Source organism: Neodiprion lecontei, chromosome 6, assembly GCF_021901455.1.
Source record: "Neodiprion lecontei isolate iyNeoLeco1 chromosome 6, iyNeoLeco1.1, whole genome shotgun sequence".
Taxonomy (NCBI): Eukaryota; Metazoa; Arthropoda; class Insecta; order Hymenoptera; family Diprionidae; genus Neodiprion; species Neodiprion lecontei.
In genome coordinates this window covers 3,029,342-3,045,642 of record NC_060265.1, presented here as the reverse complement: position 1 = coordinate 3,045,642, position 16,301 = coordinate 3,029,342, and the positions used below count along the sequence as shown (strand labels likewise).

At 42.5% G+C, this 16,301-nt stretch overlaps 1 protein-coding gene across 1 annotated transcript in view; it reads right to left on the bottom strand.

Moving 5' to 3' along the window:
* LOC107221498 (ets DNA-binding protein pokkuri) overlaps positions 1–16,301 on the bottom strand; it is a 97,217-nt gene that overhangs the window by 75,241 nt on the left and 5,675 nt on the right. The window lies entirely within an intron of this gene.

Sequence of the window (16,301 nt, the reverse complement as noted above, 5' to 3'; positions counted from 1 at the left end):
GATAAATCATTACACCCAAAATAAACTTCAATCTCGAAAAGCCAACTCGTTGAATATCGTTTTAAAACGTCCAATAGCAATGATTTTTTACCCTCAATTTTCGTCACGTTAACGTAAAACTAACTTCAGCCTGATAATAAACAAAAATTTGCGTTCAAGACTCGACCTTCAAGATCTTGGCATAATGTACAATCGTTTAAACAGGACACACCTAGACTTGAAACAGCATATTTTCCGTCAAGCTCACACGAACCGTGATAACGAAAGGAAGAAAATGTTCCATTGAAATGACAGGAGTCGAGACTTGGCTGCAAGGCGAATATTAAAAAAAAAAATAAAAAAATAAAAAATAAAAAAACAAATTCCGCGAGTACGGTCGAGACACGTAAAGAAAGAGAGGCCGGCGAGTACAGCAAACGGATTCGAGCGCCCTGGGCGATAAATACGCGAGGCGGGCAGCAAAACTGGTTCCTCTTCCTGTCCGAAGGTAACGCATGGCCCACGGTCCATCGAGACGCGGACGCTGACAACACACAGCAACGCACGCTCTTCGGAACAGGTATATAGTAGCAATACAGCCAAGGCACACGGTCTCGAGCGAATCTTACCACGTTCGACGCGTGCGTGTTGGTATATCTACGTGCACACCCGCCTACCTTCCTACCTACCACCTACCTACCTTACTACCCGGCAGGTATCCGAGAGTCAGGCGCGCGAACCTGTTTCTTATTACAGAATCCAAACGACCGGAAGCAAGCCGGCGAGTCGACTCCTTTACCGACGTGCGCAGCTACGTGTACGTGGGTATCACCTCGGGCGAATTTTTCAACTCTTGCGAGTCCGCGCGCTGGTTATACGATGGTTAAACCTCAGGCCCCAGCCTCCTTCTTTCCGTCGACCATATCTGTGAATAATTCGACTCTTGGATTTGACTTGAAAAATATATTATTATTTTTTTTTTTTTTTTAAACACTGTTTTTTCGACTTGAAACTATATCCCGTAACGTTTATTCTTGTACACTTTTACCGTTTCGACTAATCTGGTGTACAAAATTTCGAAGGTATTTGACCACTTGTGACATTTTATATCTCGAAGATGAGTATGTAGAAAAATTGCGAGGACTTGTGACGTTGATGTTCACTCAAAGATTACGAGAAAAATAATTCCAACTACCTAGAGTAGACACGTACCGCATATTTTCGAATTTAAACGCAAAATATAAGATTTTGACGATTTTCTTTAAAAAAAAAAAAAACTATACGTATGATTGTTTGTACCGAATTTAAATGGGATTTTCGAAGAAGTGGAAAAATAAATATAATTTGGCAAATTTTTTTTACAAACATTTCCATGTATTTAAAACGAAACGTACTTGGAAAAAAAATTTATTACCTACCATTATTCATTTCGTTGAAAATTTGATTCAAACTTAGTGCAGATATTTACAATTAGAATTGTCGAAAACGAATTTATAACTATCATGAATGTAAATTCTGTAAACAATTGTCGTTTTGATTTCGGCGATTCCTAATTGAAAAATGAATAATAAATCAATAAAAACTCAACCCATAACGAATCAAGAGTGAAAATTAACGCGAGTATTTCACATCGTCATCATCGTCATTTTTCAATTCTACAGAAACAAAGTAGGTTATTAAAACTTTTTTACAAGCACTAGCACTGGGTAATTTTTCCTCACTTCCTCGGCCGGTAAGACCCAAGTCTTTACGGTTCATCGCACCTAGCGAGAGGAAACGATTGTCAAAGTCTTTGCAAGTAAATTCCTCCAGGTGAATGGAAGTCGGTCAGCCCAAAGGCAAGGAAAAGACTGACAATGAGAAGAACACCATTTGATCAAGCGTAGTAGGTATCCAAAGAAGAGGATATCAAGTACGCTGTAATCCGGCGCAATCTGCTGTAAAAGAGAATCGCGACGACGTGTGGAAGCAATAATGGTCGGATTGTGTCAGTGATTACATTGTGAAAGACATCGACTGACATTTAAACTTCACGTATACAACCGCATAGGTATACAGAGATCATTACGTTACACCGGTTTTCATAGACCGCAGCAAAACGGACCCCCGTACACACACGTCCATCGGTAAAGTTACAATAGTGTGAGTTTGTGTCAATTTTGCGTCGCTTTCGTCACATCGATACGGCGGCGCAATATTGCAACATTTATCCTTTCCTATCGACTGTATCGGACACGCGTTAATACCTACCTATCCATAGGTAGCCATATCATAATTCGTAAATTCGTTAATAGCCCGAGGTTGAGCAATTAATCGTAGAACCACGTGCGATTGTAAGCTGCGTGTTAGCTAACACGAAATACGAATTGAAGATGCCAGGCTCGCTTACATACCAATGTCCGACGAGGACTGTTCGTTTCATCGGATGACCGCACGCCACGCCGATCATCGCCAATGGCATGGCACGTTACAGCCACGGCAAAGGCAATGCCGTATCACCTCTCTCTCTCTCTCTCTCTTGCTCCACATACCAATGTGTGAAAGAAAAGCTGTTAATACACCGAAGTATAGTTACAAGAATCATCAAGTTGCAGATTGACGAATTTCAAATTACACCTATTACCGTCATCAATATCATTTCGGATTTTCCACTCCGTTGCAGCTGTGTGACGAAAATTCATTTTCCCCTCAGGCACTATTTGCCTCATACCTAATCAGTGCGCTTATGAGAAAAGCGCCGGCGCAACCACATGTAGAGATGAATCGGTAAAACCTTCCGTTTACATGCACGGACATACACACGGATGTCGTCACACCAGGAATACAACACAAGTGTGGTGCGTATATTGCATATAACTCGATAGTGGTACATGCGAAGAACTGACCCGGCCTTTCCCATGGTGATTAGTCGTGGCTCGCCGATAGCCTCGGTTGAATGATTCACCGGGAGAGATGGGACGACGTCGAAGCGACGGGGAAAGGGCGAGGAATTGATTCGATCAAGCGATCGTAGGAAAGCTCTGGTCTGCAGCCTGGCTGCACTTGATTCTTGCTTTATTGGGGATAATTTTGTCGGTTCAAAATTGGTCAAGCGTTTGCCTAACTGGGCACTCGGTGCGTCTAAGACCACGACCAATGCCTCGGAACAAGATGGAAGACCCAGAAAATGGAATAAAAATCTTTTCCAGGCTTCTCGAGTAAGTGTAAACGGATTCGGATCCATGCAATAGGGGAGCCCCAGTGATTCCAATTCCCGAGGCCACGTGTCGGGCGTGCGATATTATTAGGGACTGAGGACTGGGAGGTATTACGACCTGCAATACCGAATACCAAGCCCCAGTAGGTATGATTATTGCCTAGGGCTTGGAGAGCCCCTAGATCTAGATCCACTCTTTACCCCCGGGGTGTTCCTTGAGGGCGCCAGATTTTGGGAGCAGGTGCCACGGGGAGCATGGGAACGTATAGACACACAATCGTTGGGTAGTATGGATTTCTGAAAATCTTCTTCTGCTCCTCAGTTGCCTCGGTAGGTGACCGAAAAGTCTCCGAAAAGCATTGTTGCATGTACTTTTACTGAAGCAATCTCGCATTGGGAAGAGGGATTTTTCCTATCTAAGTGTAACCAGTATGAATTGTGGACCAATGTTTCATATCCAAAAAAATATCACCTATCAGGCCCAGACATCTTCAATTTGGACTCACGAGCATCGTTTACAGAATCAAAAAATAAAACGCCACATCACGAGGCAATTCAACACCTGTTAAATTAAAGTCAGTATGCAATGATGCTACACATATCAGTCCATCAAAAAATCATGCATCAAAACATGAAAATCCTCAATAAATGCTTATTGTTTTTATATTACACGATCGGAGAACACTGCATGTAATATCAGGACTAATTATCCCCGAAGGAAAAAACATTACGGTATTATCTGTGACCTTATAATTTCATCCTGCGGAAATATAGTATAAGGTATTTTGTCGAGATGCACGCAGAACTTTGCAGTCGTATCTCGTGCAAGGGAAAGGCTTGCCAAGAACCCCAAATTGGGCCGTTGGTCGTGCGGTCTGTGTCATTAAGGATCCGGATACAAAGAACCTCGATTGGCTACCCTTTACGGCGGTAATCAGATACCCGACAGCCGAATGTAATCATCCGTCGGATTTCTGGAATTCACGATGCGCCTAAACGTGCGGAATGAGGCTGAAGTTAGTAACGACATTGCCATGGGATGATTAACGTTTCGGAACCGTTGTTTCACAATTTCAGTAGTGTCTAAAATTCAGTATACCTACTGTTACTGTTCAACATACAAATTTAATTTCATTACTAACATTGTTTCAACACTTATAAAAGTAAAGAAGGGTTCACCGTTATTGAAACAGCAAGTAATACGTACGGCCACTGAGCTAAGTTTACTATAAAAGATCGTGGTTTTGCCCATTTTTTTTTACAAATTCCCCTCCGATTTTCCCAACCCGTAAAAATTCCCTAAAATATCGCGGTTTTCCAGAATTACATCTATTACGGGGATCCTGTCGAAGCGTCCGGCATAAACGAGTAACCTAAACTAGTGTGTAACGTAACGGCACACGTGCAGTAGTCCCCATTCATCCCGATTATCCGTCGAGCAGGTATCGTTCAGGGACGGGATACACACCCTCCTCGAGCCCTGGGTGAAGCTTTTGCGCTCGCATGCCCTTCCGAGGGTGGAGAACGTCAGTGAACCACAACGGCACAACCCCTGTGAGGCAGGTTTGGTCGTGTGTCGGGACAATGAGCCGCAGACGATCCATGCCCGTACGATCCTTGAAATTCTCAAAAACCTTCCTAGTTCCTGCTACGTTCCAACTAGCATACCCTGCCTGATGTGTGCCCACCCTCCTTCGCAGTCGCGTCTTCTTTCCCACGAAACCCTCCTACGATCCAGCGACCGACGACCGTTACAGGTTTTCTTTTCTATGCGACGACGGCGTCGCACGTCGGTCAGGGTGCGTGCCCCTCGTACCGTTCTCCCACAAAAAAACCAACATATAAGTAGAAAAAATGGAAAAATATGCAGGACGGGAGGAAAAAAATGTACGACAGAAAAAAATAAAACACCCAGGCACACGTGTTCGTCGACGAGGATACACGTATACATCTAGCTACAGTCTTTTAGTAAAAAACGAATTGCGTACCGCTTGCTGCTTCAGGCTGGTGATATTTTAACGAGGTGGTGCCTTCCTGACCCCCCACACCCGCCACCATAATCTCTGACAACCCTGGACGAAGGTTGTGCTGCGGACGGGAGACAGCGGTTGACGTACATACGTCGTAAACGATCGGATTATTTAGTGATAGTGACGATGAAATCGGAAAAAAAGAAAGTATAAACAAACAAAGGTATGAAAGACAATTGGTAAAGTAACAACTTCATCTTGCAGCGGAAATTCGTTTAGACATTATTTCCGGTATACCCTTGAGGCCTTGAACAATAAATTGGAAACGCTATGGTAACCAAAGGAAATTAATCTAGGACAAGTTGAGCGAGATCGAGATGTAAAATAAGAAATGGTCAGGTAGAGGAAAAGAAATAGAAAATGGACCGATAGTGGATGGATTGAGGAAAGATTTGAGAACGGCATAACGCACCTCGAGGTGGATGCAACAAGACCAGAGGGATCGAGGAACTGAAAATTGAAACGTGACCGGGCTAGACGCTTTGGAAGGTAGGGTCGGATCACCATCGCTTTGTGCTTGGAATCGGGGTACGTTTGCGCAACACAATTTTCCCACAGGATTCAGAACCTGTCCGGGGTCTCTTTGGCTCCAACAACACACACGCTTTCTGCCTGCAAGACAAATCTCTCGGAATTCCCGCCTTTGAGTATTGTACTCAAGATACGAATACAAACGAGGAACTATTTCTGATTCAAGTTCGGCATTTATTAGGATTTATATAGGCAGCCTCGTGTGCCTGGCTAAGTCTTATGCGTTGGTATGCGTAGCTCTTGAGCGTACCACCATGACTATACCTGCCGTATACATATACATGTGCAGTGTGCATCCATCGATCCCCCACCCACCAAAGCTTCCACTTCTTCGAATTGCTCGACAATCAGATCAACCCATGGCCCAGTGTCCCACCTGGAACAACGACCACACCCAACGATCATCTCAGTCTCGTGAGATATGCGATACTCGCTTAGGCGGCTTAGGAACCTCACCCGCTCCGAAGTATTTTGCTGGTTTACAATCGAAACATTTCATCGAGTGAACCAAGCTAATCACAAAGTCACCAAGAAGTTTGTTTTCAAGCATTGGTATGGGTAACCTTTGTAAATGAAGACCGAGTCTAAATCTAATCGGGTTAAACAGATTGAGATAAATCCGTGAAAACATGTTTCGTACCCCCTTCTCGGTATTTCCACTGGGCATTGATGAGTCAGTTAGGACGAGTTTCTTTGTAGACATGTAAAGAGATAGCCAAACGTTGAGACATTTCGTTTTTTTTTTTTTTTTCTTAAATCAGCACCGATCGGCGGCAGATTATACCATCGTTGCGCAATCCCTTGATGTCTAGGAGCCTCTTTCAGTTCTACGAAGGTGGGTCTTGCGTAATTACGTTGTTACTTCACGAATGGCGCTGTCCAACAACGCGATTCCCCGGACAGGATCTCCTCCGCGTTTCGGCCGACGATAGGTGTAAAGATACCCAAATGCCCCGGGGGCACCCAACAAGACGCGTCCACCACGGATGTAAGACTGCCGACCGTTGCCGTTACTTCTCTAGATCCCTCGACGATCCATCCACCCGGTGGCCTTAGGCTCAAAACCGTTGCGCGGAAAGACCTTAAGTCGGAAGAGCGTTATTTTCGGAGGAAAGGTATTCAGATAAGCCAAGGATGCGCACGGGACGTTAAAAGTACTATCGAATTAACGCGACCTAACGCGTTGCGTTGGTGCGACGACGTCCGTTATGTCCGCCAACGACGACGACGACGAGATACATCGGAGATTATTTCATAAGCGTCCTCGATATGGAAAAGTTCATCTACTCGTAATGTGGAGGTGAACTCTCGAAGATTGCGTAAGCTCGGCTAATGGCTATCGCGGGTAAGGCAATGGAGGGGATGTTGCAACGTGCAAACTGCCAAGGAAGACCGGATCGCTACGCCGGTCCGCGACGGGGAACCAGGTCCTCTTCTCCGTGTATAAACATGTAGGTAGGTACGTCAGCCGGGTATTGAAATGTCTTGGCGCAATTCACTACTTTCATTTCACGTGTAGACGGCCAACGATCCTGTGAAACCTTAGGTACCTACCACCTATCATCACGGCAAAACCAGTCAAGTTACAAATATTCATTCGACAAATTTGTGTTCAGGACATAATTGATCGAAATCAGATAGAGTTTGGTAAATTTTTCTTTCACATTCAAACGTGACTATACGTAGACAAACACCGTACGTTGCGACGTACGTGGACCGGACTTGATTATTTATAGCTTAATGACGCGGCGATAAACGCCACGTTTTTCGTTGAACGCGATCGAACGTCCGATTGCTTGGTGATAATCACCTCCTGTCACAGTTTCATTTTTCGCCCCCGCAGGCCTTGCAATGGGATTTGAAAACATATTTACTGGATGAAAAAATCGAAAGCAATTTAAGGCGACAAATACCGGTTAGTGACCGCGGCAATTCCCTGGAGGCAAGTAAAGAAAATTCTACCAGAAAAACGTGGCAGACGGTTCGGAAACTAATTTGATGCTGTATAATCCAAATCTAGTCCATGGTCAGGGAAATTTGTATTTGAAAAATGGTGACTTGCCGAGCTGGTTTACCTCTCTTCGAGGCAGAGCAGCTGCAGGTGCATTGGAATATACAGGTCTGGGTTTGAGTATCTGCACCCACATAATCAACAGGGTGTGTTCGCATCTATGTAATATACGGTGCGTTTCTGGCCGACGCGAAGATTTTTTTCATTTTATTCCTTTCTGTTCTTTTTTTCCTGCTGGTCGAAAACGTCGAGTGAAATTTTCTTCAAACTTTTCAGCTCTAGCCAAGGTAAGGCGGCAGGCGCCACAACTAATGTGAAGATTCGTCCGGATTCGTTCGAGCGAAGAAGAGAATTTTGTACCACGTGAACCAGTGTCAGATTTATATGAAGCGTTGCCGTGACTACGTCTTCTTCGGACAAAAGCAGCCAAAGTTCGTAGACTGCACCGCGTGCACTCTCAACCGATCGCATCTTTGAACGCAGGTAGAAAAACCTTTCCGAACACCATCGTCTTTCTCATCTTCCAAGGGGAATGATATTTCGCATCCTGAAGCCCTAGCAGGATCCTTATAGAACTCACAAAAATTCAAAGTCATTGCCGCCGACTGGTTGAACAATCGATCGCTGCACTCTTCGAACGAACAACATTGTCCTGCAGGAACGGTGACAAGTCGGGCGTTATAATGGACCCTCTGCACGTATGTTCCGCCTAGTTTTTTCCCTATTTCTTTTTTTCATTCTCTTCGTCCTTACTCAGTTTGGATCGTCTGGTTCTTTTCGACCACGCCTTCGTGGCTTCGACTATCGATAATATACGGTAACTTAGAGAAATGTATAGGTTCACCATGCTGCTATATTTTGACAAGTTTCAAGTCTTTCACCAGCAAAAAAATTCTTTAATAACCTTTTGTCACCTTCATACCATAAGTTGCTTATACCTGGAACGGTCCGATCTGCTATCCTGATCTTCTACCGAAAGCTATATTTAACAGCTGAAAACCGACAAGAAACGATCGATACAACGCAATTGGTAAAGGGCGCACTATCGAGTATTTACATTCGATTTCCTACAGAGGAATAAGTGCAAAATGTCTTTAACCAAACTCGAGGATTGAAACAAAGAGTTTTTAAACGGTTGCCATTCAAAGTTGTCCAATGAGATGATTTACGGGCTTACGGTTTGTCCTGTTTTAGACTTCATGCCAGACTTTAACCGACTCCTGTTTAAAAACGGTTCAACTCTAGAACCTGATTCAACCTATTTCCGGTTTATTTCCGATGAGAAATTGACTGGTGTCCGATGGCACGCATTTCACCTGCAATCGGGTTGTCGACAATGAGCTGTGGCAAAAATATTTCGTCGATTGCCCAACAAAGTATCTGCAATTCATACTTAGCATTGGGTTGTCATATCAGCTTTTAACAAGTATGTAACGCGGATATAATATCCAATAAAGCTTCTCACTTAACAAGTCTCCAAAACGTTAGTGACGGGTGGTTCGTCGAAATTGTGTGACCGGAAGTGAAGCACTACACAGGAAAAGACAAAGGGATAAGAAAAGACTTATGAAACCTGTATATATAACATCTCGAGCTTGAAGTTAATACGTGAAGAAAATGGTCAGGTAAAGTTTATAATACACGAGATTCTACGTTGTTCACCCTATGTTTATTTACTTTTACCACCACTCTCTCTCTCTTTCTCTCTCTCTCTCTCCCTCATTCGCTGTCTCGTGATCCATCAAATAATGATATACATAGAAGATGAAGCTTCTAGTAAGTTTATATACAGCTAAGATTTAGTTACCTCTACTGCTCAATTTATCTGGGCATTTATCTAAGCCCTCTTGCAGAGGAGTTCTCACGAATAACATGTTAATCTACTTGATTAGGAATTTTTGTAAGCTCCCGGTACGTGGCTCGTTGTACGCGATGGTCATGATTCGCGATTGTCCGTAGCAAGCCACGTCCGGGTACCGACTCCTCGTAGAGAATTTTAAATCTGCACACCTCGATCACAAAGTCAACGACTCGCGTCGATAGTCCGAGACACGAAATAGATATGAATGCGTCGAATGTCGGATTCGCAAATTTGCAAAAAAAAAAATGAATTCCGTGCCAAACTCCCTAAAGTTCCGAAAAATCTCGCTCAGTAACGATAATTTCTTTTCAAAACAACACTATGTGATTGAAATTGGTAACGTCACTGTTGTAACAGTGCATGTTCAGAAGAATATGCAGCCTTAGAATTGTGTGGAATTTAATACACCGTACTGAACCAAAGATACCCATATATTTCAATCAGCCAGCTCCTTGAAAGTCATTCTAAAATTGTAAAATAATGAACTTCTTCCCGATGTTTCCTGTCGTTAACGTAACTTACTTCAACCTCGTACAAGACTTCTAAATATCGTCGCTTTCGGTGACCATAAACGACAAAATCAGTCTCGCCAAACGATCCATTCCCACCACCAATCCTTTCGAGAGCTGTACAATACAAGACCATGATCGTGAGGCAATGTAATTTTTACCGTACCACCAACAGAAGAGGTGGTTTTACCTTTTTCCGAACAACACTATTCTGTAAGTTTAATGGTTTGATCGCGCGGTCAGCCGGCAGCTGAGAGAGAGAAAAACCGACCGGGACATAAAAAGATTTCTGGTGCACCTCGACGGTGTTCGACGCGAGGGCGGAAGTAAGCCTAATTTGTTCCAGCTGAATCATTACCTGTAAGTAGGCGTACGTCGAGGTATGTGTGTGTGCGTGAACGTCGACACAAAATTACCGATACCGACTCGGTGTTGCGCACCTAAGGGCAACGCTACGGTGTCGGTTGGTTCGTTCTAGACCGAAACGGAATCCTCGAGGCGACGGCATACCAGGTAGACATCGCGGTGAGTGACTGGATGGACCCCGATTTCGTGGTCACTCGAGCTGATCGCAACGCCGATAAAAAACCAAGCAAGACCGACTTCCTGTGCGGAGCGCGCACATCTTGGGGCAAGTTTTTACCACGTGTCCCCGGTTCACCGCGTGTCTTCGCGTTTAGTCTCGCGCGACGACGGAAGCGCCCACCAGCTTCACCTCCGAACATTATCTGGTGTGACATCGTAGACTAAGGGCTTCGTTCGAGCGCCAACGCGATCGGTATCGAATAGATCGACCAGACTGAAGTCAGTAACGTTAACGCAACGAAATAACCATGGAATAAGTCGTTGTACGATTTTGGAAAGACTTTGAAGAAATTGGTTTTTCAAAATATGAACGTTACCTGTTTGTATGTTATGACACTTTGTTTTAACCAACGATTTTCCTAAACACGCATCGTTCAAGTAACGTTATACTAACTTCAACCTTTTCTCTAGTTACCTTCGTTGTTTCGTTCGTTGCTTGGATCTCTGATACAACAACGTAACACGACGAAGACTGAAACCTACCGGAATATTTCCTCTACCTAACCGTGAAGACAGCGTGAGAATAAATGAAATAATTTCGTAATTTTCCGCATTCCAACAGAGAAACAAACAGACTGCCTTTTTATACATAACGTGTACAAGTATGTATGTATGGAAAGGATGCCTGAATTTTGAACGGATTTGTTCTTCCTATACCACATAATTTCAGCAGTCGGATTTCAACGAAGAAGAACCATTGCGCGAAGATCATGCTACGAATTTGATACCATATACATACAATAATCTGCAAATAGAAATGAATAAAACTGCTTCCAACAGTCACCAAATTTTCGAACAATCTTCGACCAAGATACCGTCAATGAAAAATGTTATCACTGCATTTGTCAACCCAAAGAGTACCAAGATCAATGTAAGGATCTATAAATTCAGCGTAGGTACGCCTAAGGATAGACCGTTCGAACGTAGATCGATGTGAATCTCGGTCTCACGTGAGGTGTAAAGTTATACCATCGTCAAGATGAACTTTCATTCATAAATGTCACGGCAGCGTTCATCTTCTATATCTCTCCCTGGCGCGTCGAATGAAACTTGCAGCACCTACCTACCTACCTTTCCCTGCCCGTCGAAATCCTTACCGCGCGAGTCTTACGTCGACGAGTAACAGCGTATAAGAGTTGAAGCGGTCCGAAGTAACTCACACGACGACCACGGTTACGCAATCAGGCCGGCTCGCTTTCCTGGTGACATAATATTGTTTAACCCAGAATAATACCGGCTTTGCTCCATTGCGTAACCCCGGGTCTGGTATTTCATTTCGCGACTCACGGGGTGATTCCTTCTTACATAAACCTACCGTAACACGTCTGCACGAGATACGGGGTATGGAGAGACACGGAGTTGAACGGGTTGAAAACCACCAAGAGAAGAGACCCGACTCAGTAACGATCGCTAGAGTTGTATATATGTATATACATGTATGCAACATCTAGCGCTACTTGTTGGTTCATCTGGTAAACAAACGGGCTCTTTAACCTGTGACGCGAGCCTTTTTGTTTCTCCTCTTCGAGGAGCCGGAGGTGCACTTGTCGGGAGACTCGACGGTGAGAAGAAAGAGAGAGCGTGAGTGGATGAAGTAGACGCGAGGAGATGAGAGGTGGAAAATCTACGTGGTGCCTGTCTGATCAACAGTTCATCTTTCTGGTTTCTTCCTGTACCGAGTAGTTATGTAATAAATGCGATACGCGCACACCGTAGTGCGCAAATTTCGCGATAAATAGAACCCCGGGATTTCGTAGCTTCGCAAACTTTGAGAGAATTCCAATAGTATATTACAGCTTTCAACTCTGCGATACATTGTCCAATCAATGGACATTCCAAACGTTAATAGCCGATACCAGTTCGTTATATTACTTTATCGTACTAACAACGAGGCTGTTTTTTAACCCAGTAAAAACCATACACGCTATATATTCAATGTTAAAATCATCCGTACACCCTATCAGTTTGAAATCAGTTATAAGTCGCCGAAAGTAAGGAAGAAATTATATGATATTGTACATGACATGACTTAAATTGAACTGACATCGGTTTCAGTCAGTTAAAATCATCTTCGATACTGCGACTGATCTGGAAAATTTATTATATTAGTTCATATGATGCCTGCATAAAAATTATTACAAAATTGTTATACGGGTAACGAATAAAAATACGTATTTTGGCAAACACGTGGGGTGGGATGGAGTGGGGAATGTAGGCGGATTAGAAAATAAAAGTTACAACATCGTATACATTCAAAAACATGAAAGTCTGTTTTACAGAAATTCATAGTGTAAAGTGTCGAAATATTATAGAAATGTCAAAATGTAGAGATGTAAAGTATATGCAAAACCAAATTTATGTAATATAAAATTCTTACGATTCTACTTGTGTTTTAGCTTCCTATATTCTTCAACCTATAATACATTCATTCCGACGATTCAATATTTTTGGCTTTTTTACATCTGACCTTTCGACATTTTGACTCTTTTGTATTCCGACTTTCTACCTTTTTAAATTCTGTGACACAGATTTTCGCGTGTTTCAAAATTTGATATTATCACTTCGATTTTCTAATATTTCTACATCTCACTACCACTCATCATACTGGATGTAAAATTAATTAAAAGTAAAATGTTACGGACGCGCAGCAGATTGTAAAAAATATCAACGATGTGAAATTGCGTGATATCTCATAAAATTCAGTTGAGTATCACATCCATTCCTTGTTCGCAGGCCGAAATTGCATGAAAATCACCGAGCGCATCAAGAATTTAATCCAAAATCAGCCTGAAAGCCATGAATTCGTGTAAAATCGTTATGAAATCATGTGAAATCAATTCGAAATTTCGTGTAATCAAGTGTAATCGCATCATAATCATACATACGTGTAAAAAATTACACGCAGCATTTTTTACTCAGCCCAAATAATCTGAAATCACTTGAAGTCATCCACAATCGCTTGAAATCATTAAAAGTCACAAATTTACTTCAAGTAAACTAAATTGGACAAAGGGAAATATGGGCGTCCTTTGGGTTTAAAAGGATCAATTCCTGCTCCATTTCACGCCCACGATATATTAAAATGTTTACTAGAAACTTGTCGATCATTTGTTAAATTCGAACTGATTGGACGTCATGGGATAATAAGTTAACATTTTAGCAACATGATAAGCTAATCGTAAGCGGTGCGCGTTCCAAGTCAGACCACGACAGGTAGACCACATTCAATCTTACGAAATCTTTAGAAGATTACTCTGCGCAGGATGTCTCGCGTTAGAGAAGTACGAAAACATGTACGTTAGAAAAAAGTAATTCATTTTATGCTGCTGCGCATCCTTTAACCTTCGGGTGGTAAAAAATTAGCTACACACACCAGCAAATTTATGAAGATGATTGATCTGACCCATCATCGACCGGTTGAGTTCAACGACTTTACCCTCCATCATCATTGGCTATACGATTAGACAATTTTTTTTTTTTTTTTTTTGCAATCACTTTTACTTCTCACATACAAAATGAACGGACTTTCTTTGTCGTTTACCTTATTTTTAGCGAATTTCTCGAATGATTCCTCGCGTGAAAATTTCATCTTTAATTTTTCACCCGAGCGCCGACTTAATCGTTAGATTCGAGGCCGAGTCGTGAGAGAAAGCGAGGCTGCTACGGAACCGCGAGCTTCTCTCGGCAGATTGCGACAATACAATTGCGCATATCATGCGGTAACGTCGCTCGAGGCCCCCGACACATTTGATGCAACTGCAAGCAACTTTGTTCCTCTATAATATCTCGCTTGGGTCGTAGAAATATTGTCCAAACAAAGCGGGTTTGTTATAATTTTTTTTTTTTTTTTTTTTGAGATGGGGGGGCAGCAGCATTGATGTATGAACAGGATGATTGAGTTTTCCAATTTTACGGTACGTAATGAATTAACAAAAACGTAAATAAAACTCGTCAATCTTTGATCTTCAAATCAAGTTTGAATGTTATTTATCTTTTTGGAAATTCTATTCTTTTTTTTTTTGTTTTTTAATTTATTACACAGTGAAAAAAATTCTCACGTTTCGAAACAAATGATTTCGCAGATTCTTCTTAACGGATCACAGATTACACGTACATACATACATATATACTATGTATGTCCATAGCTCTGTTTATATTGCTGAAAGTGTACAGCGAGTGTAATTAATCGTATGCGTACGTGATCCAATAAGGTACAAGACCGAGTACAAGTTCTATTACAAGTACCTATTACAAAGAAAGAGGTCAGCTCGAGCGGGTAATTTTAAAATTCTAAACGCGATGCGAGTTAGCCGTAGTTCGACGGCAGACGTCGCGGGTCGGTGTACCTCGATCCTAGAGTGAAAAATCTGCGGCGACGCATGCAACGATATTCGTCCGGGTGCGCTTCTGGGCGAGGGCGATTCGTTTCGAAAATTAGTATTCAATGGGAGTTTAATGTGTTGTAAGGCAGTTGTAGGCTTCGGGTACGTGACGGCGTGACCGGCTTATCATCGAGAAGCAACACCGTGCGTGCGGTGCGTACTTCAAGCCCCATTGTTTGCAAGATCGCGGCCCACCTCTACCATCATCGAGACTCCAAGAGACGGCACGATGCAACGCGATGTCATGCGGGCTGATTCCCTTCCTTCGACTGCCGCGGCCACTTTCATAACCAGGAAGAAGAACGAACGTAATATCTGCACATTTCCCTGCCCGATGCATCTCTGGTGCCTAATATTCAGCTGCACTTTAGGAAAAAAGAAAAGATTGTCGCGTGGACTTCGTTAGAAGACGTTTTGGTGTCAATCTAACACTACTTGACGGTCAGAAGTTCAGAATTGACCGCAAAAATTGTTTTATAGTAGTTCACACCGCCCACTATTGGTCGATTTTAATACCGCCATTTTTTACAGTGTACAGTCTACGGATTCGTCATATTGAAGTTAGTAATATTATCGCAACGATTCATGCTGAGGAAAAACCGTTATTTCGCCGTATTCGAATAGTCTGAAATTTAGTAAACCGTAACTAAACAAAAAAACAATATATACTCATATTTCCAAATCTTGGTTCGTTCAAAATCATTGCAAAATTAAGAAAATAGTGATTTTTTCCTCAATGTTTCGTTAAACGATAAAGTTATCAACTTCAACCTCGGCATTTATTATATTTTCAAGCAAGGTATATTCCAGATTATTTGGAACGGTGGTGTATTTGTTTTTGTAATCGGAAGAACAGCATAATTAATCTTTGGCCACGCGAAACGTCCTTGGAAAATTTATACTTCCAAAAGCTACACATTTGTGCTACGCGTCTCGTATCCACGAAGAGCCTCAGATATCTCTAAGGTATGTACATGAGAGTATTCTTACGTACGACTAACTGTAGGTAAGATGGAAGGGCTGAAATAAAAGAATTATTGCCTATTGGAACCCTTCGTGTAAGACGTACACATATTGCGTGAAATATACGTAACATCTCGGAATAATAACGTTCCCATGAGTCGATGATGTCTACTTACACCCATATTCCAAGGTGAAGACAGGAGATATTGTGTTGAAACTTGAACTATATTCAATGCGTAAGCCATGACACAGAG